The sequence below is a fragment of the Macaca thibetana genome, chromosome 6 (genome assembly GCF_024542745.1).
Source record: "Macaca thibetana thibetana isolate TM-01 chromosome 6, ASM2454274v1, whole genome shotgun sequence".
In the NCBI taxonomy this organism is placed as follows: Eukaryota; Metazoa; Chordata; class Mammalia; order Primates; family Cercopithecidae; genus Macaca; species Macaca thibetana.
In genome coordinates, this window is record NC_065583.1 from 102,032,546 (window position 1) to 102,057,955 (window position 25,410).

Consider the following 25,410-nt stretch of genomic DNA (forward strand, 5'->3'; position numbering starts at 1 on the left):
CATATTTTCATCTCTAGAAAATTGATTTGGGGCTTTTTAATACATTCAAGTGTAACTGCTTATGTCTTTGTCTACCTTATTGAACATGTAGACTGTAGTTTTAATAACTATCTTAATGTTCTTGTCTACCTGTTCTATCATCTGTGTCATTTCTAGGTGTGTTTCTGTTGTTGAATTTCCTACTCATTATGGGTTGTGTTTTACTTATCCACTGAATGTTAGATATTTAGGATTATATCTTATTTGGTGCTATTTTTGTATTCGATTCTTTTTTATTTTTTTGAGACAGGGTCTCACTCTTGTTGCCCAGGCTGGAGTGCAGTGGTGCAGCCATGGCTCACTGCAGCCTCAACTTTCTGGACTTACGTGGTCCTCCTACCTCAGCCTCCCAAGTAGCTGGGACTACATGTACACACCACCATGCCCAGCTAATTTTTTGTATTTTTAGTAGAAGTGGGGTTTCACCATTTTGCCCAGGCTTTTCTTGAATTCCTGGGCTCAAGTGATCTGCCCGCGTTGGCCTCCCAAAATGCTGGGATTACAGGTATGAGCCACCATGCCCAGACTTGTATTCTTTTAAATATTCTTGAGCTTTGGTCTGAGACTCAGTGAAGTTGATTGGAAACAGTATGATCTTTTCAAAGCTTACTTTTAAGCTGTGTTGTGTGGGACCAGAGCAGCCTTTTACTGTACAGCTAATTTTAGCTCACTACTGAGGAGATGCCTTTATGGAAACTTTACCCAGTGTCCCATGTCCTCTCCCTTCTGGCTGAATGAACATGAACTGTTCCTTGTTTTATGTGATTCCTGGGGATTGTTCTACTTGCTCTTCCTAGTGGCTCTTCTCTGGACTTAGACTGTCTTGTGAAAGGTATGTACTGATCACTACTTAGCTGAAAACATGAGAGGAATCCTCTATAGATTTCGAGTGCTTTTTCTGTGCAGCTCACCTCTGTTCAGCTCCCTCCTCTCTTTTTTTTTTTTTTTTTTTTTTTTTTTTTTTTTTTGAGACGGAGTCTCGCTCTGTCGCCCAGGCTGGAGTGCAGTGGCGCCATCTCGGCTCACTGCAAGCTCCGCCTCCCGGGTTTACGCCATTCTCCTGCCTCAGCCTCCCGAGTAGCTGGGACTACAGGCGCCCGCCACCTCGCCCGGCTAATTTTTTTGTATGTTTAGTAGAGACGGGGTTTCATTGTGTTAGCCAGGATGGTCTCGATCTCCTGACCTCGTGATCCGCCCGTCTCGGCCTCCCAAAGTGCTGGGATTACAGGCTTGAGCCACCGCGCCCGGCGCTCCCTCCTCTCTAATACTCTGTCCTGCAAATTCTAGCTGCCTTACCTCTCCAAATTTTCAACTTTGTCTTAAACTCAGGGCTCTGTTATGGTTCCCTTCCCTATGCTGTGGCCTGGAGGTCTCTCCAGTGAGTAAGCGAGAATATTTGTAGAGCAAGGTTGTTTCCTGCCTCTCAGAGATCACGGTGCCATGCTATTTATTGTGCAGTGTCTGAAAACTTGTTTTGTATATTTTGTCTAGTGTTTTAGTTATTTAAGGTGGAAGGATAGATCTGGTACTCCCATAAATGTCTGGGGGTAGACTCTTAAAATATCACAGATAAAAATAAAGTTGTAATTGTGACACGTGTCATGAGGAGAGATAACTGGTGCTATGAGAGTGTTTATTTGGAGACTCTGAAAGTGCTGCCCAGTAATCATCCCATACCTAAGTGATGAAAGAAAAAGCAATTAAGATGGAAAGTATGAATTGTAAATGTGTTTTAGATAGATCTGTATCATAAATGATTAGTAATCACTTATATAGACTATTGCTTTATGTGGGGCAAATAAAGCATTGTGATGGTTGAAAAGTATCTTTTTGTACTCCTGTTTCTTTGCATCATTCTTTCATGACACATCACACATTGCAAGTTGATTATTTAGTAGTCTGCCTCCTCTCCCCACTAGACCATTGATTTGACAAGGCTAGGAACTATCTGGTTTACTTGCCATTGTGTCTAACACAAGGCACAAGAGTAGACAGTCAATAAATAAATGTTGAAGGAATGAATAAGGTAATGAGACCATGTTTCATACTTGAGGGTTTTCAGTTATGAAAAGTTTGTTTGCATGAGCAAAGTTAAAATTCTCAGTTTTTAGAAGGGCCTGGCCTAATCAAAGAAATAAAATATTTTCTAACATTTGCGTAGAGGTATAATAACTTACATGGGCATATGGCTGTCTTGGAGTGAGAAAATAGAATGTATTTTGCCAGCATGACAGTAACAGATTTATAATTTATGAGATTTTGAGTTGGTCATTGAGTTATTCAGAAGTAAAGAAGAAATTTAAGTTTAGTTCCTATTACCAGATACCATACTTTTCTTTGGCAGTAGTGAAAAGTTATGGGCTTTGGAATTAGTCTTGGATTTTAATCCCAGAAATAGCAATGCTAGCTGTGACCGTTGACTAGTTATTTAAACTGCCCCCTCCTCCAAGTCTTGTTATTACTTTTTAAATCTACTTTTATATCTTAGAGTTGTTTGAAATGTAAATGAGACTATATATATAAGGTGTTTACGTGTAATAGGAATTCAACAAAATGTTTTTCTCCACCTTTTCCCCTACTTTTGAGGTGTTTTATTTTTGTAACAGTACTGCTGCTGCTTCTGTTGTTGTTTTATTCTTCTTTAATTTTTCTTTGTTTCTGATTCTCTCATTGAATTTCATTATTTTTTAATTCTTTTTACTTCTGAAACAGTGCTATTTCTAAATGACATGTTGGTTTGCTATTTAGTGAAATGAGAATAATAGACTTACTACTCAACTACGCTTGTTACTTTTGAGCAATCGCTATAACTTGTCCCATGACAGTAATTTGTTATTCTTGAGCTTTAATTTTCATCAGATTACACTGTAGTCGAAGATACCCAGTTGGCAAACATACCGCCTAAAATTGCTTTAATAAATATAAAGTTCCTCTTATTAAGATTTTATGCCGGTTTTCAGTCATTCTGTGACTATTAAACATTCTTAATAAAAAACACATACAATAGAATTTAGAATAATTCTAGGTGGCAGAGAGCTGATAGATTTTAACTGGATGATGGTTTGTATCATTATTATTGTATTAGTTTTCTATATCTACTATAAGAAATTACACAAACTTGGTGGCTTAAAACAACACACATTCATTCTCATATGGTTCTAGAGGTCAGAAGTATGAAAGCAGTTTAACTGGGCTGAAATCAAAGTGTCAGAAGCCCACACTCCTTCAGGAGGCTGTAGGGGACAATGGTTCCCTTGACTTTGTTAGCTTCTAGAACTGCATTCCTGGTTCATGGCGTCTCCCTTCATCTTCAAAGCCAGCACAAGGAATCTTCAAATCTATATCTTCCTTCATCATATCACCTTCTGTAGCCAAGTGTCCCTCTGCATCCCTCTTGTGAAGATAGTTATGATTACATTTAGGGCCCACGTGGCTAATTCAGGGTAATCACCCATCTCAAGATCCTTAACTTAATCACATCTGCAAAATCCCTTTTGCCAAATAAGGCAACATTCACAGCTTCTAGGTCTAGGTTTCTTTGGGGGCCATTATTCAGCCTTCTACACTCATTTGAAGGGGCTATCCATAAATTCAATTTTTCAAATGTTAGAGTGTTTTTTATGCAGTCCTACATTTAAAAGTCTGTCAGTTTATTTAAGTCTTCTGTTGATCTTCCCTCTTCTGTTTCCAGTTTCACCCAGTGAAGTATGTTTTTCCTCCTGTGCCTGTGTCACAAATATTTAATTGTGATGATTCAGAAGAAAAAACCTACCTTATTGCATCATTTTCAAAGAAATAATAAGTACTTTCTAGAATAGGCCATATTAAAATTTATTTTTACAGAATCCAGCTTTTTTTTTTTTTTTTTTTTTTTTTTTTTTGTCAGAGTCTCGCTCTGTCACCCAGGCTGGAGTGCAGTGGCACAATCTCAGCTCACTGCAACCTCTGCCTCCTGGGTTCAAGTGATTCTCTGGCCTCAGCCTCCTAAGTAAGTAGGATTACAGGCACCCACCATCATACCCAGCTAGTTTTTGTATTTTTAGTAGATACAGAATTTCACCATGTTGGTCAGGCTGGTCTTGAACTCCTGACCTCAGGTGATCTGCCTGCCTTAGCCTCCCAAAGTGCTAGGATTACAGGCATGAGCCATTGTGCCTGGCCTATGGTTGATTTTTGACAGATTGGAATTATTTTTAATGACATCTGAAGGCAACTTAAGATCATTGCACAGAGTGTGAGTTAAAAATGATCCAGATTGTTTGACAAACACTTTAGTATTTTATTTATTTATTTATTTATTTATTTTGTATTTAAGTAGAGACGAGGTTTCACCATGTTGCCCAGGCTGGTCTCGAACTCCTGAGCTCAGGCAATCTGCCTGCCTCGACCTCCCAAAGTGCTAGGATTACAGGCATGAACCACTGTGCCCAGCCTAGTATTTTATATCTCTAACTAAATTCTAAAGCTTTCTTTTGAACCATCCAGCAAAATTTTCATTGGCCAATTTAAGTTTTGGCATGTTACAGACCCCTTTATCCTTCTATAATCTGAACACCATGTGTAAAGGTATTATTTCTTATAAAGAGTTTCTGAAATGAGAGTAGAATAAGTGTTTCAATGCATGTAAGATTTGTTGGAGTTCTACAGCAAAGGCATATGGAAATCAGTACAGAACGGTAATAGAAAGAACTCTGATTTTGGAAACGGAAGATGTAGTTTCTAATCCTGACTCTTTAAATGCCTCATTGTAAGTATAAAAATGGTCTTGTTAAAATGCCATTTCTGCTTCCCAAGATTAATTATGAATACAATTAATAGTCCATGCAAAACTGAAAATAATAACTTATTGTACCAATGCAGTCATTTTTAGAATTTTGTTATTCAGTCTGTGGCATATCTTTAGGTGTGCCTTCATCATCTTCTATCTACTGACATTTCTTACCAATGAAGGAGAAAATAAAACCAGGATAAAGACTGATTAAAAAAAAAAAACAAAAAAACTTGTGAAGCATGCTTACAATTCCTGGCTAAACTTAGATTTAGAATTTATCATGGACCTGTTTTCTATCTCCTCTTAGTTTTTATTGCAATTTAAAGGTGGTTGTACTGAAGCATTCATGTCATTGTCTTCTCTCAGATTTCAGGTATTGGCTCTCAAAAACTGTTAGACATTTCAGAAATTTCCCTAGACTCTTGTCCAAACATGAACATTTAAAAATGACAATTGATTAGTGTATTGATTACTCTTTAAATGTTGGATAATCTGAGAACCTCCCTGTTCAATTTGAACAGATTGCTTTTTAGCAGAATGCTGCTGCCTTTGAAGTTTGTGATCTAAAAAAATCCATATCCAGTGGCCGCATATGCAGCCAACAGAAGGGATAGTGGCGGAGATAGAACTTGTGAATGAGAAAAGCTCAGCCCATGCGGGCCAAATTACCATGGAAAGAAAAAAATCTCTTCCTCTTATAGGAAGTAAATGGTAAATCTGAACAATGAGCTTAAAGACACTTAAATTTAAAAGGTATGATTACTTTTACCCAGTAAAAGTAAGTTGTCCAATAAATAGTTTCTGGATTATAACTAATTCTTAACGTCAGCTTGGAAGAAGTCCTAGAAATACGAAAAATTACAGGTGAGGCTAGACTGCTGTGATGCTATGATATATATTGTTTTTTGTCCACAGTTCCTGGCTCATAACTTTCATAGCCTTTGTTACAGACTCTATAATGTTATAATGTTGAGGTGCTTTAGCCTCAGAAGCAGGTCTCAGGAAACAGAATTTCTCTCCGACCTGTTTTTTGTCCTACTTTTACTTACCCAAGGCAGGACTCTGATCTGATTGTGAATCAGGAAGATCCTCATTTCAGAGAGGGTCCTGCCCCATACTCTAGAGAAGGAGTGTGCACAGAAAGGCCAGAAAAATCTGAAGAGATAGGCCTCACTGGGTTTTTTCAGTTTATTAGTATTAAATTATACCCTTTTTGTCCAATCACATTTTGGCGTGGTTGTCGATGCTTCATTCATGGCTATCCAGTGAAGTCTCCATAAAAGGGCTAAGAGAACAGGGTTTGGGGAGCTTCTGGATAGCTAAATGTGTGTGAAGGTTCCTGGAGGGTGGCATGCCTGGAGAGAGCCTGGAAGCTTCACACCCTTTCCCCCATACTTTGCCTTACACATTTCTTCATCTGTATTCTTTTATATCCTTTATAATAAACTGGTAAACTGAAGTGTTTTCCTGAGTTCTATGAGCTATTCCAGCAAATTATTTGAACTCAAAGAGAGGGTTGTAGAACCCCAACTCAAAGCCAGTTGGTCAGAATTTCTGGAGACCCAGACTGGCAATGGGTGTCTAAAGAGAAGGCAGTTTTGGGGGACTGAGCTCTCAGCCTGTGCGGTCTGACACTATACTACCTCCAGATAGATAGTATCGAAATTAAATTAGAGGACACCCAGATGGTGTCCACTGCAAAAGTGATTGCTTCAGGTGGTTGGTGGGGAGAAATCCCCCACATTTAGTCACAGAAGTCTTCTGTTTGTGTTAATTGTTGTGGTGTGAGGGAAAAAATAAACATGGCTTGAGTTCATGTTTTTTCCACTCAGAACTGTTTTCTTAGAACCCTTCTGTTTTCATAATTTCAATTGGAAGAGATGTGGAAGAGGTGAGCAATGCCATCAATGCAGATGGTAGATTCCTGAGCAATGTTGATGACTGGATTCCTATTTATATAGTATTTGGGGGCTTTGTGCTATTACTATTGTCAGGTATAATATTTCAGTAACAACGGTGAGAGAACTGTGAAGATCCTGGTACTAGCATCCAGAGTAAGTGACAAGTTATTGATATATCTTCATACTTGTCTCTTTACTGAATTTTATTGACAGAGTGGGATAGTACAAGCAACATAATTATGATTACTGTTAAGCACTTTTTAGGGTACCTGAGTGTTTTCATGAGGTATATATATGTGCACTGATAACACTTACCTTTTATCTGTATTTTGAAGACAGTTTGTGCTGTAGTACTTGATTGGAATTATTGTGTGGTTTGGAAGGCTCTGAAAACTTATTTTCAGTCATTACAATTATCCTAGTTCTTAAGTCTTCTTTCTGCACGGGAAAATAATCTGTATTTTGATAGAATGATCCCACTTCTATAACAGATTACAAAAAATAATAATAGTGTTAGCCTGTTGAGGCTTTGAGACTAGAAGTTGGTTATTCATTCCAAAGCATCTCATATTTGCTTTGGACATTGGCTAGATTTTATCACATGTGGTATTCTGAGAAGGATGACAGAATATTTTGATAAAGTATGAGGTTCAAGAATACCTTCTGCTTTTCCCCTGCTGCTGTTCTCACCTGAATTTGTTTCTTTCAGGCAAAAAAAAAAAAAAAAAATCTAAGAATTTAATTTTTTCAGCATTTATTGAACACCTCGCATGGGTCAGGCATGAGTTTGGTGACAGCGATGAACTGTCAGGTTTACATGATAAAATAATTATTCTCTCATTCAGTGACTCAGTATAAGATAAAGATACGGGCTCTAGAGCCAGACAGTATGCCAGCTCTATAATGTGTCATCTTGAGCAGTTACATACTGTCTGTATGCTTCAGGTTCCTCATCTTCAAAAGAGGGATAGTAATAACAACTTCATAAAGGCTGAGAGTTCAGTAACACAGGCACAGTGCTTAGAACAGTGTCTGACCATGTGTTAAGCTCTTTAAAATGTTAATTATAGCCAAAGAATGTACCACATACCCATTTTATAGGTTTAGGCCTTTGTCTTCAGATTTAGGAGTAGCATATTTAAATTTCTGAGTTTGAATTATGCAGCCTGTGGCTTCCCTCCTTTGGGACAAATGATGGAAGTTGTTGTTGAGTAATTTTAATTTGTGTGCTCAATTTATAAAAGGAAAATTGCTGAGACATCACATAATTCCAACTGCGGACGGTTAGAAATTGTCATCAGCTTTTTTTCCTGTCACTATTACTTTTTTGACTCCATCAATGATGTTTAAGCTATTCAGTTTTCATTATGTTAGATCTGTAACCATTCAGTTTCTGCAGAGAATTTTTAATATTTTGTAAAATCAGGAACAAGGTAAAACAGGATAGTTGAAAACACATTGTTGAAAAGAAAAAGATGAATAGATGTAGTGGGAACCTGAGATGATATCATCATCAGAGTAGAAAACAATACAGGGAGAAAGAATTTAGTCTTAGAAAGTTTAGAAAGACCAGGAGCAGTGGCTCATGCCTATAATCTCAGCTGAAGCCAATTAATCTCAGCTCTTCGGGAGGCCAAGGCAGGATGATCCCTTGAAGCCAGGAGTTCTAGATCAGCCTGGGCAACAAAGTGAGATCCCGTCTCTATTAAAAAAAAAAAAAAATTGGTTGGGCATGATGGTACACATCTTTAGTCCCAGCTACTTGGGAGGCTGACTGGAGAAGATCACTTAGCCTAGGAGTTTGGGGCTGCAGTGAGCTGTAAGCTATGAGCATGCTACTGCACTTCAGCCTGGGAGACAGACTGACAGCCTATTTTTTTCTTTTTTAAAAAAGAAAATTTAGAATAGTTAACAGGCTCCAAAAACAAATACTTTTGCTATTTCTGCCAAAGTACCTACAAAACAGAAAAGAGTAAATACATTTAGGATATACTGGTGATAGGATGGTGTCAAATTTTTTAAATGTTACGGTGTAACTTAGAAATTTACATAAACTTTTCATTTTTCACTGTAGTCTAGCCATACCTAGTATTGGAATAAAGTTTTTAAAATTGTTGTCATGATGTTAAATTGTTGCAGGGTGATATGTTGTGCTCATGCTGCTGTTTGTAGTACCTTTGTAATTATTATTACCACTTCTGTCTCTTTTCTTAAGAAATAAGACTACTTCTTTTCAAATGTCTCAAAAGAGCACTCGATTGAGATTCTAGAACTCTTTCATATAATGAGAGGCTGTTTTTGATTAAGAAATATTTAAGAGTTAGGTATTACCACTTTGTCCAGACTCCAGGGCATGAATTTTAAAAGAACTGAAAATAACTGGTTCTTAAATGGTTGGATGAGGCAACTGAAATTGGAGTTCTAATATTAATATAATCCATTTGAATATTGTGGAATGTCTGCCAAATGCAAATCTTTAGTATAAGGGTGTCCAGTCTTTTGACTTCACTGGGCCATATTGGAAGAGGAAGAATTGTCTTGGGCCACACATAAAATACACTAACACTAACGATAACTGAGGAGCTTAAAAAAAAATCACAAAAAAGTCTGATAATGTTTAAGAAAGTTTACAAATTTGTGTTGGGCCACATTCAAAGCTGTTTGAGCTTCATGTGGTCCACAGGCCTGAGTTGGGCAAGCTTGCTTTAGTAGAATTGATACTTTTTCTATTTATCATTTGGTTCAGCTATTATTTATCTGTACTTGTTTAGTTAAACCATCATCTTTTATGCTGTGGTAGCTGGAGAACCAGTTAGGAATTTTTATCCAGCTTTAGATGATTGGCTTCTTTAAAGTTCATATTTATGGGATTCCTCAGGGCAAGCTTGCTGGTTCACAATTAAAGCTATATTGGTAGTTAAAGCTTACTTGTGTAGGATAACTTGTATGGGATAACTGCACTACAGAGAGAATTCTGAACAGACATAGTTGATGGCAAAACTTGGTCAGTTGGAAATTTGTGGCTGATTTCTTTTGTAAGAAACATTCTCCGGACAAGAGTATCCCCAAATCTGTTTGCTAGGTGAATCCAGTATCACTGGGGCTATAATTTTTTTTTTATTAAAAACACTTTTTTAGAGGCAGGGTCTCACTCTGTTGCCCAGGCTGGAGTATAGTTGCACAAACATTGCTCACTATAACCTCAAACTTTTGGGCTCAAGCGATCCTCCCGCCTCAGTCTCCTGAGTAGCTGGGGCATAGGCATGCACCATCATGTCTGGCCAACTTTTTTTTTTTTTTTTTTAGTAGAGTCTCACTTAGTGGTCCAAGTTGGTCTTAACTCCTGGGCTCAAGTGATTAAACTTCTGGGCTCAAGTGATTCTCTTACCTCAGCCTCCCATTCCTGGGAATACAAGCATGAGCCACCACACCCGGACTAGGGCTGTAATATTTTCAACTGGCATTTACTTTGTTAAAAAATTTAAAGCATGTCATATTCAGTAAAGTGCACAAATCTGCAGCTCTATGGATGTATTTATTTAAGACAATATTCCACTAGCTGTGTATTTAAAAGCAAGCAAATACATTGGATTAAAAAATTATTTGCTTAAAAAAAACATTTTTCTTAAAAATATATGTTCACATAGAAAATTGAGATAAGAAAAAATAAGTCACTTGTAGTTCCACCATCAACAACTCTAAACATTTTGGTATATAAGCATTCGTTCATTTATTATTATTTTCTGAATATCTAATATGTGCCAGAAATTTGAGATGCTGAGGATACAGCAATGATTAGAACAGTCAAAATCCTTGCCTTTGAGGAGATTATACTTTACTTGGGGGAAAGGGACGATATATAAGATAGTATATTGTGTGTCAGATGGTGATAAGTACCATGGGGGAAAATAAAAGAAATAAAGGGAAGAGGGAGTCCTGGAAGGGACTGTAATTTTTACGTAGAATGACCAAGAACGGCTCTACTGAGAAGGTAACATTAGAGCCAAGACCTGGAGGAGAGGAAGAAACATACTGGGCAGACCTGAGGGAAAAGAGCACTTCAGGCAAAGGCCTTGACAGGGGCAGTGCCGGGCATGTTTGACGAACATCAGGAAGGCCACTGTGACTGGAACAAAAGAGGGCAAAGGACAAATGACAGTAGACAGGGAGGAGGGGGTTGTGGCCTCTAGTTGCTCTCCCTCCTGGCTACACATGCGAATCACCTTAGAGGCTCTTAAAAACAACTGATGCTGAGCTCCCCACCCAGGCCACTGATTCGGGGTGTGGAAGCTGATTTCTAATGTGCAGCCAGGGTTGAGAAACACTGGCACAAGGCCTTTAGGCCATTTTTTTTTTTTTTTTTTTTTGAGATGGAGTTTTGCTCTTGTTCCCCAGTCTGGCGTGCAAATGGTGTGATCTCACTGCAAACTCTGCCTCCCAGGTTCAAGCAATTCTCCTGCCTCAGCTTCCTGAGTAGCTGGGATTACAGGCATGTGCCACCATACCCGGCTAATTTTTTGCATTTTTAGTAGAGATGGGGTTTCACCATGTTGGTCAGGCTGGTCTTGAACTCCTGACCTCAGGTGATCCGCCTGCCTCAGCCTCCCAGAGTGCTGGGATAGCATACGCATGAGCCACTGCTCCCGGCCTCCTTTAGGCCATTTTAAGGACTTTGTATTTTACTGTGAGTGAGATGGGAAGCCATTGGAGAGTTGTGAGGAATGATCTACCTGACTTATGTTTTATTATTTTAAAATTATATATTATTGAACGTTCCAGACATACAGAAAAGGACTCATCATCCGACCCACTTTAATAGCCAGCTGCATTTTCTCATGCTTACTTTATTCTGCCTCCCCACCCCACCTTTTTTTTCCTAGAGTATTTCAATGCTAGGTTGAGTTTTTAGAAGGATCACTCTGGTGTCTGTGTTGAGAGGAGGAGAGGCAGAGCAAGGGCTAAAGTAAGTGTATCCTCCGTGTATTTTTTTCTTAGGCTTTATAGACATGTTTTTGTACAGTATCCACTTATTTGTAAACTATTTTCTTTATTATATTGCACATTTTATGTCACTGGATATGCTACAACTTTGTTTTCTCATGGCTATATAGTGGCTTTTGATGTGCATTGCCAAGGTGTTTTTCAGAAAGACTTTACTAATTTATACTCCCACCAGCTGCTTTGGAAAGTGTCAGGTTTCCTTAAGCTCTCACTAACATTGAATTTAGTCATTAAAAATGTTTTCTATTTTGACAGGTAAAAAAAAGATAACTCATGGTTTTAATTTTAGTTATTTGATGTCCAGTGGTTTAATTCCATTTTCATCTGTGTTAAAAACTAGGCTTTTATCATTTGCTAGCTGTGCGATTTTAAGTCACTCAGGAGCACTGTTTTCATACTATAAGATGGGTGTTGTGTATCTGTTTCACAGAATTTTCATGAATGTTAAATAGAAGCATTTTGTATGCCCAGGTCTTCAAACCTTTTGATCATGTTCTGCAGGGGAAAAAAAATGCATCTTACATTGTGACAAGCATATATAAATATGTGGCTGAAAGTTTCTTGGAACAAGATATATGTCCTCAACAAGTATGATGCACTTCTGATATTTTGCATTTTCATTCACTTTTAAAAATACCCCTTTTGACCATTAAATTGATCATGACTCCCTGGATTGTAACCTGGGGTTTGAAAAACACTGTAGTAAGCTTGTCTTGTTAAGGTGCCTGTTTATCTATAGGATTCCCTTTCTCAGGTAGCTCAGAAGTCAATCTCCCTCTACCTCTAATATAATTCACTTTCAGGAAAGCTAAATAGGGAAAAGGCCTCCCACTTAGATTATTGTATTCCTGTATCATATTTTTGGTCAGTGAAAAATGTTAATTGCTTTTCACAGTCAGAAAATGTATTTGGGTTTCTATGATGCCATGATGACTGGGTTGTATTAACACTACTTTTATGAAATAGAGCTAATGCATCCAAGCACAAATACCACATCACTACAGGGATTATATTAGCAAAACCCAAAATTGAGACATTAGCTGACAAAAAATGCAAGTAATGTGGGGCGAGGTAGCTTGTGTCCAGTGTCTCAGCGGGAGGCTGGGGTGAGAGGATCCCTTGAGCCCAGGAGTTCAAGTTAGGCCTGGGCAACATAACCCCATCTCTTAAAAATAATAATTAAAAAAACAAAGTATAAGTCACATTTAATTATATTTAATATAGCCCATTTTCAACAGAAAAAAATAAAATAATATGAAACCTGGATAATCTTGGGAAATTGAGACTGTATGACTACCATACATAAAATAACAGATGCTATTCATTGGTAGACTTATAGCTAGATGACTTGAGGACCATGCAGAAAAGACTTAGCTGTAATTAGTACCTGTGACTAGACAAAACTTGATCAGATGAAAGAGTCACTTCCAAGTCTGAGGGATGTTGGAAAGAAAATTAAATAGAGAAGGAAAGTGGGAATTTACTGTTTGAAAAACACTCAGGAGTTTAACTTATTTGGCAATAGAACTGTTATTTTTGACCTCTGGTTTAACATTAAATATGTTTTGTGTAAATTGTTTTTTGATGCTGAGCCAGGAAAACATTTTAAGCAGCTCTAAGTTAAAAGTTTGACTAACATGCATTTACTTACTCCTCCATTACCTCCACAGCTCACCCTTTCACAATGGAATAATTTAGAGGAGTATCAGAAACACTTTGGTATGGAAAAATAAAAACTAAATTTTATACCAAATAAAAACTAAATTTTATACCAAAGGACCATAATTTACCTTTATGTGGTTCGAATTGGATATATGAGATGTGGTTTGAGTGCTGAATTTTAGACTCTGGCTTCTTCACTATTGGAGCTAAAATAAGGTTTTAAACAAGCTCAGAAATGAGTATAGCAATTTGTTGGGCTCAGATGGCCCAGAAATACATGAATAGCTGCTTAAGCTCACTAGTGGTCAGGGATATGCAAATTGAAACTACAGTGAAATACAATTTCATGTCCAAAATTGGCACAAATTAAAGATGTTATGTGGACATTACCAAATGTTAGGAGAGTGTGGTGTAAAACTAATGAGTGTAAATTGGTACAGGTGCTGTGACTTGTGCTGATACCCTATGACTAGGAATTCTGCTTCTAGTGTATCTCTTGTGTGTGTGCACAAGAAAACATACAGGAACATTGTTTGTAATGCTAGTTTGTAACAGTGCAAAAATGAGAACTACCTATATGTCTGTTGGTAAGGAACTGGCTACAGAAAATATTGTCTAGTCCAACATTCTCCACAAGAAATACGATGTGAACAACATGTTATTTGAAATTTAGTTTTAAGGTTCTAAAAAGGAAGTCAAAATCAATTTTTATATATTTTGACACAGTTTATCCAAAATGCTATCTTTTTTAAAGTGATTAACATAAAAATCATGGAGCTATATTACATTTTTAAAAAAATACTGTCTTTGAAATCCATTATGTATTTTGCATTTAGAGCACATCTCAATTTGAATGTTAAATGTTTATTGGAAATACTTGATCTGAATTTAAATTTCTATTGGAAAAAGTAGATTCACATACCCAGGTTGTTCCATGTACTAATTACAGCTAAGTCTTTTCTGCATGGTCCTCAAGTCATTCAGTGTCTGAAAATTCTTAAAAGCTTTTCAGACACTGAATTGAGTATCAGATAAAGTTTAAATGAACTCACTTTCTCAGTTACACCAGCTGAATTTCAAATGCTTAGTGGTCAGCTGGCTAGTGGCTACCATATTGGATAGTGTAATTCTAATCATAGCATGTATTGTTATGTGGCAATTAAATGACCTAGGCTGGGCATGGTGGCTTACACCTTTAATCCCAGCACTTTAGGAGGCTGAAAAGTGGGAGGATCGCATGAGCCCAGGAGTTTGAGACCAGCATGGGTAACATAGTGAAACCCCATCTCTACAAACTAAAAAAAGCTGGATGTGGTGGTGCACGTGCATCTGCAGTCCCAGCTACTCCAGAGGCTAAGGCAGGAGGATCGCTTGAGCCTGAGAGGTCACGGGTAAAGTGAACTGTGATTGCACCACTGCACTCCAGCCTGGGCATTGGGGCAAAATCCTGTCTCAAAAAAAAAAAAAAAAAAACACCGGCCTGTATTATATAAAATAAAATGTGGCTGATTATTCAAATTTTGCTTTGTCAATAAGAATTCCTAGAGAAGTGCTGTGACGTGTTATTGTTTGTTTTGAGCAACTTTAAATATTCACAATAATACAGGGAATACTATACACATACCCACTTTTCAGATTTCACAAATGTTAACATTTTGGTCAAGTATCTCCGGATCTTTCTCTCCAATCTTGAGTTTACTTATTAGAATATTTATTTGTTTAGATATTATATGGACTGAGTATCCACTCATTTAGTTTGTAGTAAGTATAAAAGAAAAGTGTACCTAAGATTGTTTGTTGAAGGTGATATTAGCACTTAAATGGCCTTTATAACAACATTTTATTAGTTTTTTTTTTTTTTTTTTTTTTTTTTTTTTTTTTGTTTATTTTTTTAGATGGAGTGTCACTCTTGTTGCCCAGGCTGGAATGCAATGGTGCAATCTCGGTTCACTGCAACTTCAGCCTCCCAGGTTCAAGCCATTCTCCTGCCTCAGTCTCCCGAGTAGCTGGGATTACAGGCCCCTGCCATGACACCCAGCTGATTTTTTTATTTTTAGTAGAGACATGGTTTCACCATGTTGGCCAGGCTGGTCTTGACCTCAAGTGATCCGCCTGCCTCGGCCTCCCAAAGTGCGTACAGGTCTGAGCCTCTGCGCCCAGCCTAATTCATTTGTTTTTAAAGTTTTTAAGGCTGGGCGCGGTGGCTCACATCTGTAATCCCAGCACGTTGGGAGGCCGAGGCAGGCAGATCACGAGATCAAGAGATCGAGACCGTCCTGGCCAACATGGTGAAACCCCATCTCTACTAAAAATACAAAAATTAGCTGAGCATGGTAGTGCGCACCTGTCATCCTACCTACTTGGGAGGCTGAGGCAGGAGAATCACTTGAACCCGGGGGATGGAGGTTGCAATGAGCCGAGATCGTGCCAATGCACTCCAGCCTGGTGACAGAGCTAGACTCTGTCTCAAAAATAAATAAAGTTTTAAAGAACTGGATGTCTATTGGGAAATCACTTAGATTTTTAATAAAACACCAGGAGTTTAATCTATTTGGCAATAGGTTAAATAGTACTACCTATATTAACAAGAATTAAACTCTAGTTATTAACAAGAGGTTACTTTAGATTTCCCAGGCATATACTGTCAGTTCTCAGAATTTAGCTTGAGTTAGTGGAAATCATATGGGAAGAGGAGAATATTTAAAGTCAAATAAAATGGAATGTGCCATATCAATTCTAAATGTAATTTATTTATTATTATTATTATTGTTTTTGAGACAGGATCTCCTCTTTTGGCCAGTGGCCATGATCTCAGCTCACTGCAGCCTTGACTTTCCTGGCTCAGGTGATTTCTCCTGCCTCAGCCTCTCAAGTAGCTGGGACCACAGGTGTGCGCCACCATGCCTGGCTAATTTTTTGTAGAGATGGAGTTTCCCCATATTGCCCAGGCTGGTCTTGAACTCCTAGGCTCAAGCAATCTGCCTGTCTCAGCCTCCCAAAGTGCTGGGATTACAGGTGTGAGCCACCACACCCAGCCTAATAATGTAATTTTAAATGTGGTATATCAAGCATACTTTTTGATGTATTTTTAAACACTGGCATTTTACCTGAAATGGATAGGTTTTTTGTTTTTTTTTTTTGAGACGGAGTCTCGCTCTGCCGCCCAGGCTGGAGTGCAGTGGCCGGATCTCAGCTCACTGCAAGCTCCGCCTCCCGGGTTTACGCCGTTCTCCTGCCTCAGCCTCCTGAGTAGCTGGGACTACAGGCGCCCGCCACCTCGCCCAGCTCATTTTTTGTATTTTTAGTAGAGACGGGGTTTCACCGTATTAGCCAGGATGGTCTCGATCACCTGACCTCATGATCCGCCCGTCTCGGCCTCCCAAAGTGCTGGGATTACAGGCTTGAGCCACCACGCCCGGCCCCCATGGATAGGGTTCTTAATGGGTGGCAAGGACAAAGTCACTTGGCAGTTATTTAATACATAGCAAGCAAGTTTCTTTGAACATTGAAGATGTTGCTTAAATGTACATTGAATGAGGTTGCTTGATTTTTACTCTGAATTTCAGCATATTCCTTAATTTTTTATGGCTACTTATGAAAGTGCCCAAGAGTAAGTACTAAAATCTCTTAATAACTAATATCATGGTCTATAGATTATAAAAACTACTCTTAAAGTGAGAGGTGACATATAAGAAATGTAAACAGTAGCTCACACCTGTAATCCCAGCACTTTGGGAGGCCAAGGCAAGCGGATCACGAGATCAGGAGATTGAGACCATCCTGGCTAACACAGTGAAACCCCGTCTCAACTGAAAAATACAAAAAATTAGCCAGGTGTGGTGGGGGGCGCCTGTAGTCCCAGCTACTCAGGAGGCTGAGGCAGGAGAATGGTGTGAACCCAGGAGGCAGAGCTTGTAGTGAGCCGAGTTGGCGCCACTGCACTCCAGCCTGGGCAACAGAGCGAGACTGGGTCTCAAAAAAAAAACAAAAAAAAAACAAAAAAAAAACAGTATTGTTACTCTTTAAGTGTATTTTTATAATTTAAGAATCTTAATTTCCAAATGGAAATTTTAGATTTGATATTTTCTTCAAATATGCCAGTTAAATAATGTCATGAAAGTATTTCTGATACTCAACTGTAATGCAAACAATTACTTTTTAAAACCTTTAATTTCAGTGTTCGCTTAACAGATTAAAAGATCAAGGAATCCAGGCCATACTTCTTTTTTTTTTCTTTTTAAAAGAGACAGGATCTTCCTCTGTCACCCATCCTGGAATGCAGTGGTACAATCATAGCTCACTGCACCCTCCAACTCCTGGGCTCAAATGATCCTCCTGCCTCAGCCTCTTGAGTAGCTGAGACTATAGGCATGTGTCACCACACCCAGCTAATTTTTAAATGTTTTGTAGAGGCAAGATCTTGCATGAGCTCAAGCAGTCCTCCCTCTTTGGCCTCCCAGAGCACTAGGGCTACAGAGGTGAGCCACTGTGCCTGGCCAGATCATACCAAAAACAAACCCAAAAATAACTCCTTCCAGAAGTCTTGATACCTCTATTACAGCAGGGTTACTTTACAATTTTGTATTTGCTACAGAGTAACTTCCAGGTTTTAAAAAACATGCACCTGCTATGTTTTTGGTTCATCACTAGATGGAGTTATTGCAGTATAACTATGTGTTGGGTAGCCATTAGTAGAAAAACCTTTGCATTCTTCAAAGTTTGTATATGGTTTTTAAAAAAGAACATTGTATGTATAAGCAATCAGCTTATTACACATATCATGGTATAGGAACATACAGTCGGTAGTATGTTAGATTATGCAGTCATAATCTCTGAGCAGCATCAAAACAGGTATCTTTTTTTTTTTTTTTTTTTTTTTTTTGAGACGGAGTCTCGCTCTGTCGCCCAGGCTGAAGTGCAGTGGCCGGATCTCAGCTCACTGCAAGCTCCGCCTCCCGGGTTTACGCCATTCTCCTGCCTCAGCCTCCTGAGTAGCTGGGATTACAGGCGCCCGCCAACTCACCCGGCTAGTTTTTTTTTGTATTTTTAGTAGAGACGGGGTTTCACCGTATTAGCCAGGATGGTCTCGATCTCCTGACCTCGTGATCCACCCGTCTCGGCCTCCCAAAGTGCTGGGATTACAGGCTTGAGCCACCGCGCCCGGCCAAAACAGGTATCTTAATGAGATTTTTCTTAGGGTAGGTTGTATGTGTGAGAAAGAGAGGGTGTGGTGAGATTTAAACCAGTTCCCTGATAATCGTGTAGAGTTTCAATTTATATTATTAAGTTGTTCAGGATAATTCTTTCTAGGAAATTCCAGTACTTGAGCTGCTGCATCCGAAGTCATGCTATGCCACTTCATAGTGGCACTGAAACTAAATTCTGCAGCCATTACCTATCAAGTTAAATGGTAATTAGTGTCCGTCTATTCCTGGACTTATCCTTGCCATTCTTATTTTGACCTGAACAAGTCAGCTTGTTCAGCTTCTCTTGCCACTTCAGTCACCCAAAGGCAAGCTGAGGGTAGAATATTTTTTGTCTTACTTTCCTGCTCACTTCAAATCAAGGAGGATGTTTTTGTCGGGGATTAGATGTACCTTGAGCACCTGCAGACCTACAGTTAGGCATGTTTAGATTTCTGCTCCTCTCCTACTTTCCCTTATTTCTCTCCGTTGAGTTCCAACCTATTAAAATTGTCATTCTGTGATTCTTTGGCAGTGTTCAAAAATGGCCCCTAAAGCATTATTTTCCATCGTTAATTGTTATCTAAGTGTAATTTCTTCACAGTGCCATTTTAGAAAGATATTTTAATACTTATACAAGGTTAAGAAAAATTAAACAATACTTAAAGGATAAGAAAGAGAAGTAATTGCCCCTGTCTTATCCCTTCCTTCATTGAGCCCCATCCCCAGAGGCAACTACTTTTAAAAATTGTAATTTTTATTTCTTTTAGTGGTTGCTTCCGTAGCTCTAATAAGCTCTTATATTGCTTTTTTTTTTTTTTAATTAAAAGCTTTGGATTTTAAATCCTTATTGCGGAAAGTAAACTAGTGGTGAACTTTTGCCATTTCCACATTTCCCTTTCCCTTTCTTCCTCTTCCCACCCATCTCAATGCAGTTATTCTTATAAATTGCTCTGTTGGTTCTACAATTTTAAATGGGGACCCCAAAATCAAATTGTGTATACTGTGGGGTGGTGTTATGAAGTGAATGAATGACCAGTGTGTAGCTTGTATAGTTCTGAACTACCACCAATCAGTTATTGGGGGGCATGTTATTGCAAAGTCTGTTGTAAGTAAACCTCTTTCCTCAGTTTTCATTTGCATAGTTTTTTAAATGACAACTGTTTGAAACAATTAGCAAACTTATTATCATATAGAAGCCTGGAGATAAGCTGATTTGTTGGTTCAGTAACATCATCAAGGAACCAGAGTCTTTGTTTTTCCATACGCTGTTATTAACAGAGAATATTGGCTTCGTTCTCGGGTCTGCGCCCCTCATAGCACTAAGGATTTCTTTAGGTCCTGATGTCACATGCAAACATATCGTTTCAGAGAATATTCCTTCTTACATGTGTACCTAGAAGTTTCTGGCAAACTTTTCTTGGTTATTTCTTGGAATTGTTTCAGAGGTCCATTCCTAACCCAACTTCTGGCAAGAATGGGATTTTCATGATTATCCTTAGTGAAGCTCACGGTCATATGAAGAGGGTAGAGTATCTGAGGTTTATTGGGGAGCAGCAAGGAAGAACAGTTGGTAGATAGTCAGCCAACAGGGTTTGCAGCAGAGTCAAATCCTCAGTGGAAAATATTACCAGCCTTATTTCTAATACTTATTAGAATACTTAGAATACTTTCAGGCTACTTTCTTTTGGAAAATTAAAAAGAAAGATAATTATTTGAAACAATAACCTTCCTTATAATCTCCTTTGCTACAGTAGCCATTTGTACTTACATACCTGAAAAGGACACTTCTAAGCTAGGCATTAAAGGTAGACTAGGAAATATACAATTTCTCTTCCTTTCCTTGAGTTTGATTGTATTTATTGGACCTATGCCTTTGCACTCTCTTGGGATGAAGATTTACTGATTAATCATACAATATTTGTGGAAGTATAGACTTCATTGGTAACTTTAAAACAGCATCATCATTGATTTTTAAAAATCAGAGCTATCCAAGTGATGAATATTAACTGTCTGCTTTTTTTCTAGACCTAGAACTTATGTATCTTTTGGAAAATAGTTTTCTATTTTGCTCTAGTTTTTTATGATCCTCATTTCTTTCTTATTGCGCAGATGCCTGAGAGCTAAGTGTAGTAATTCTTTATGTCAGCTCTAGGGAGTTTGAGTAAGTCTTGTTTTTAAAATAAAATTCTGATTTTACTACTTTTTTCCTCAGGGTTATCTTAACATTATTCCAGTTTTCCACATCCATAGTAAGTTTTAGCATCCATCACTGTATGTAGTACTTTTACAGAGTTGTAGCTCAAGATGAAGAACTTGAGAATTATTGTTACACCAATTCCTAGGATTATTTTATGAATCAACAGAAAAATACTCCAGTAAGCTATTCTTACATCAGTAAAGTAGTTTGAATTGCTTATTGTTCTGGTTATTGATGTAAGAAGTTACCGAATAGATGGTGCTCTATGATTAAAGTGTGTGTGTGTGTGTGTGTGTGTGTGGTTTTGCTGCTCTAAGCTGGTTTAAAGCATTTCAGAACTGTTGTGGTTTTCTGGTTTCTTTTGGTTTTTGTTTTTGAGGTGGAGTCTCGCTCTGTCGCCCAGGCTAGAGTGCAGGGATGTGATCTTGGCTCTCTGCAACCTTCGCCTCCTGGGTTCAAGTGATTCTCCTGCCTCAGCCTCCCAAGTAGCTGGGATTACAGGCACGCTACACCGTGCCTGGCTAATTTTTGTATTTTTAGTAGAGATGGGGTTTCACCATGTTGGCCAGTCTGGTCTTGAACTCCTGACCTCAAGTGATGAACCCGCCTCGGCCTCCCAAACTGCTGGGATTACAGGCGTGAGCCACTGCACCCGTAATGGATCTATTTGTCTTTAAAATTGATTTTTAGAGTAATTTTTTAGGAATAATTTTTAGTTTCTTAGAAGAGATACTTTGAGTGTTCTTAACAAGTACCCATTTAAGAAATAATACTGTAGTCATTACTGAATAAGGCTTTAATTTTATATTATAAATATAGTTAGTAATATCAGTAAAGATGGTAAACTATCCATCTCAGTTGGTCTCACAGACCAACTTTCAGTGAGATATTTACCTCAGAATTGTCTTTTGATTTTGATTCTCATATTATAGCCATAAATATAAATATAAATATAAATCGTAGGAGATGTAAGTAATTACATGAAAGAGTTCTGAGGTCAAATAATTTGCCAGATGCTGGATTATTTGGTGTTAGATTGGCTTCTTTACTGCAGAACTTCTCAGAAACTTTAACATACTAATGCACATTATAAATGTTTTAGAATGTAATGTAGTGTTTGCGAAACTTATTTAAACATGGAACATTCATTTCTCAGACTGTTGTTCAATATAAATACACTTTGGGAAATGCTGATATTTGATCCAGTTAGTATTTGTGTGAATTGTTGTAAAGAAAGTAGTGTCTAACCTTTATGAGTGCTATACAGTTTATGAAAGGATATTAGCTTTAATACCTGGACACTTGGAACAATCAATTTCAAATGCATTACAGGTCTTTTTAAGAGATTAAGAGCTAGATTTTTAAGATAGCTTTTTAAGATTTCAGGTATATGTAAATCTCTTAAAGATTTTAGATATAGCTTCTCTACTGCTTCTTCTACAGCTTTTTTCTAAATGAAATTTATGGACATGCTTAGTGTTGAAACATACCCATCATAAAATCTGGTGATTCCCCAAACTCTGCATGCCAGCCTGGTTTTCTCTGAGCTCCAAACTAGTGTTTTTAAGTTCCTGACCCAAGAGTTCTATATCTAAACCCTGTAGGCATCTGAACTCCTTCAAAACTGACCTCATCTTCCCCTTCCACTTCCCCAGTCTTAGACTTTACTTTCTGTATCCCGTCCTTGCTAGTGTCACTGTCTTCTTTTCAGTTACCCAAACTAGAAACTCAGGAGACTCAAATTCCTTCTTTGTCTTATACATCAGGATTTCTCAACCTTGGCACAATTGAAAATTATTTGTTGCGGAAAGTTGTCTTGTGCATTGTAGATGTTTAGCAGCATCCCTGGATGCTACCCACTAGATGCCGACAGCAGTTTCCCTCATTGTTACAGCCAAAAATGTGTCCAGACATTGTGAAATGTCCCGAGGAACAAATCACCCCAGTTTGAGAACCACTGCCCTATATCCAATCTATTACTTACCTACTGATACTACTTCCTAAATTTACCTTTAATCCCTTATCACATCTTCATCCTATTCCCTAAACTCCCATCTTCTTTATTTATTAATATTTGCAGTCCTTTAGTAAGGTTCTGACTAGTCTCCCTGTGTCCAGTGTTTCTCTCCAATCCACCTTCTTTTTATTGCGGCCAAGTTTTGTGCATGTATATGACAAGGTCTGACTCTGTCACACAAATTGGAGTGCAGTGTCATGATCTTGGCTCTCTGCAACCTCCGCCTCCCACCCCAGCCTCCCAAGTAGCTGGGACTACAGGTGTGCACCACCACGCCAGACTAATTTTGGTTTTGTCATGTTGCTTAAGCTGGTCTTGAACTTGTGAGCTCAAGTGATCTGCCCAGCTTGGCCTCCCAAAGTGCTGGGATTACAGGCATGAGCCACCACACGTGGCCCAGATTTATCTTTCTAAAATGCAAAGCTGAAGCTGAGCTAAGTGGCTTACTCCTGTAATCCTAGCAACTTGGGAGGCTGAGGTGGGAGGATTGCTTGTGGCCAAGAGTTCAAGACCAGCCTGGGCAATATAGTGAGAACCCATCTGTTCAAAAAAAATAAATAAATAACTGTTCACTGCTTATAATCTCTCAATAGCTTTCAGTAGACACCCTCATGAACTGTCTCCTCTCTTTTTTCATTCTCTATTTTTTCATTCTAGCCTCATTCTTCGAAGGCACTCATACTTACCTGTACTAAGGTTCTTGCTACACAGTGTACTTAGCCCTCCTCTCACTGTGCAACAGTTTGTTTCAAACTCTGTTTAGGCATCCGTTTTCTATCATAGCTGTCAGTTACTTATTTTTAGAGAATCTATCATAGTGGAGAGCATTTTGCTTTTAACATACCCATCTTTTCTCACCAAATTGAATTTTTCAAGGGCAGGGACCATCTGGATCCTACATCTTGGCATATAATAGATATTCAATAAAAGTTTGAATCGTTTATTAGTATGCCCTGTCAGATGCAGTAACATCCTCATTACTTCTAGGAATTCTGTTCCCTGTATCTGTAGTGAAAATTATTTCCCTAGTCTTCATCATATAGACTTTGAAGCGCAGGCTTTTGACCACAGAAATCTTAAACTATAATTTTCTTAAAAAAACCAGCTATTCAGAAGAGAATTGAAGAAAACTATGTACTTAGTTGATATTCAAATGTCATTTGCTTATAAGATAGCTAGTTTAAAGATTTTTATTCTGAAAGGAAATTGTGTGGATTAATTAAATGTATGACTCAATATGATGTAGAAAGTCTTTACCATACTAAAAACATGGCATTTCCATTGAGTAAGGATTTGTTGATTGGTTGTAGAAAGCTTGCAAAAGCAATATTATTGTCTTAATAACTAATTTACTGTTTTAGAAAATACATTTATTAGAACACATTCCTGTAATCACCAACTTGTGTTATTTAGTGAATTTAGCAAATTTAACCCCTATCAAATGAAAACAACAAAAAAATCAAGTAATCGAGTTAGTAAAGAATAGTGTCCTACCTCCCTTCCTTATGTGCCTTAATAGAGTTGTGTATGATTAGATGTCCCTGTGACTTGTAAGTAACCACTCTCAGCCTGACCAACAGTACTTTTACCTCAGACTTTAACTAGAAGGTGAAAAAAGAAAAATAGGGGTTGCAGGGCTTTTGGAAGATAACCCAGGCTTATAGCACCAGCCTCACTGAAAGTCAGTGGTTGAGGATGGGGAAAGAGGGAATGAATAAGGCCTATTCCCAATTCAGAGTTCATTATCCTGGTACAATGCTTTGCCAGATTGTTAATAATTATTAAATGAATCCATATATAATGGCAGTTAAACAAGAAGTAATGGCACCACTTCATATTTTAGGGAGTGGCACAAAATATATCACTTTCTTTTAAGTGAGATTCTTTAATAAGAAAAGTTATATAGGAGGTTTCCAGAAATAAAACTGGGAAAGAGCCAGATTACCTACAGGGAAGGTACCTCCCTTTCACACAACTCTCTAAAGGTTGAAATGGATATAGGGAGTCATCCAACCTCTTATTAACCTTAAGAGCCATTTTGCTGTGGACTCATATTTGCCTTGCCTGTTTTTCTAATTTTTCTCCTCTCCATATTTACCCTTTCTTTCTTCAAATTTATAATTTTAAAATTAATTTACTTAATATTAAATATTACCAATTAAAATTTTCTTTATGACCTTGAACTGCTTTAGAAAAGAAATATGTGTAGTGAAATGAAAGAGATGAGTTTTACTTGGGCTGTTAAAAAAAAAAGCTTGATAAATGCTGCTTCCAAGATAATTTTTACTCAGAACTTGGAAATTTTTGAATTATGATGCTTCCATATATATAGATCATTTCATGCTTGTTCATACTATAAAGAATTCTGTAATGATATTTTAAGTAAGTATTTTTTATTAGTTTTTGTTCTTTGTAATTTTAAAAATCTCTGTATCTTTAGTGCCTTACTTGATCTAAGTAAGAGATATTTGTGGTTTCAGCAACTTTATTTTCCATAGACTTTTAAGTATAGTAGAGATTATAGTGAATGTATGTTTTCCCAGTAAGTTCTTTACCTATTCCCAGATTATTCTGGGCTTTAGATGGGTAAAATATGTTTACATGGGTTTTTAATGTGGTTTTAAGTGGGTAAAAAT

General features: G+C 37.8%; 1 protein-coding gene across 4 annotated transcripts in view; it reads left to right on the plus strand.

Moving 5' to 3' along the window:
- HOMER1 (homer scaffold protein 1) overlaps window positions 1-25,410 on the plus strand; it is a 138,768-nt gene that overhangs the window by 32,590 nt on the left and 80,768 nt on the right. Inside the window, exon 1 of one of the 4 annotated variants that reach the window (XM_050795700.1) lies at window positions 718-871. The exons of the other annotated variants lie outside the window; for them this stretch is intronic. The gene's annotated coding sequence lies outside the window, so the exon portion shown is untranslated. Of the gene's footprint in view, window positions 1-717; window positions 872-25,410 lie in introns of those variants that run through there. 4 annotated transcript variants of the gene reach the window in all.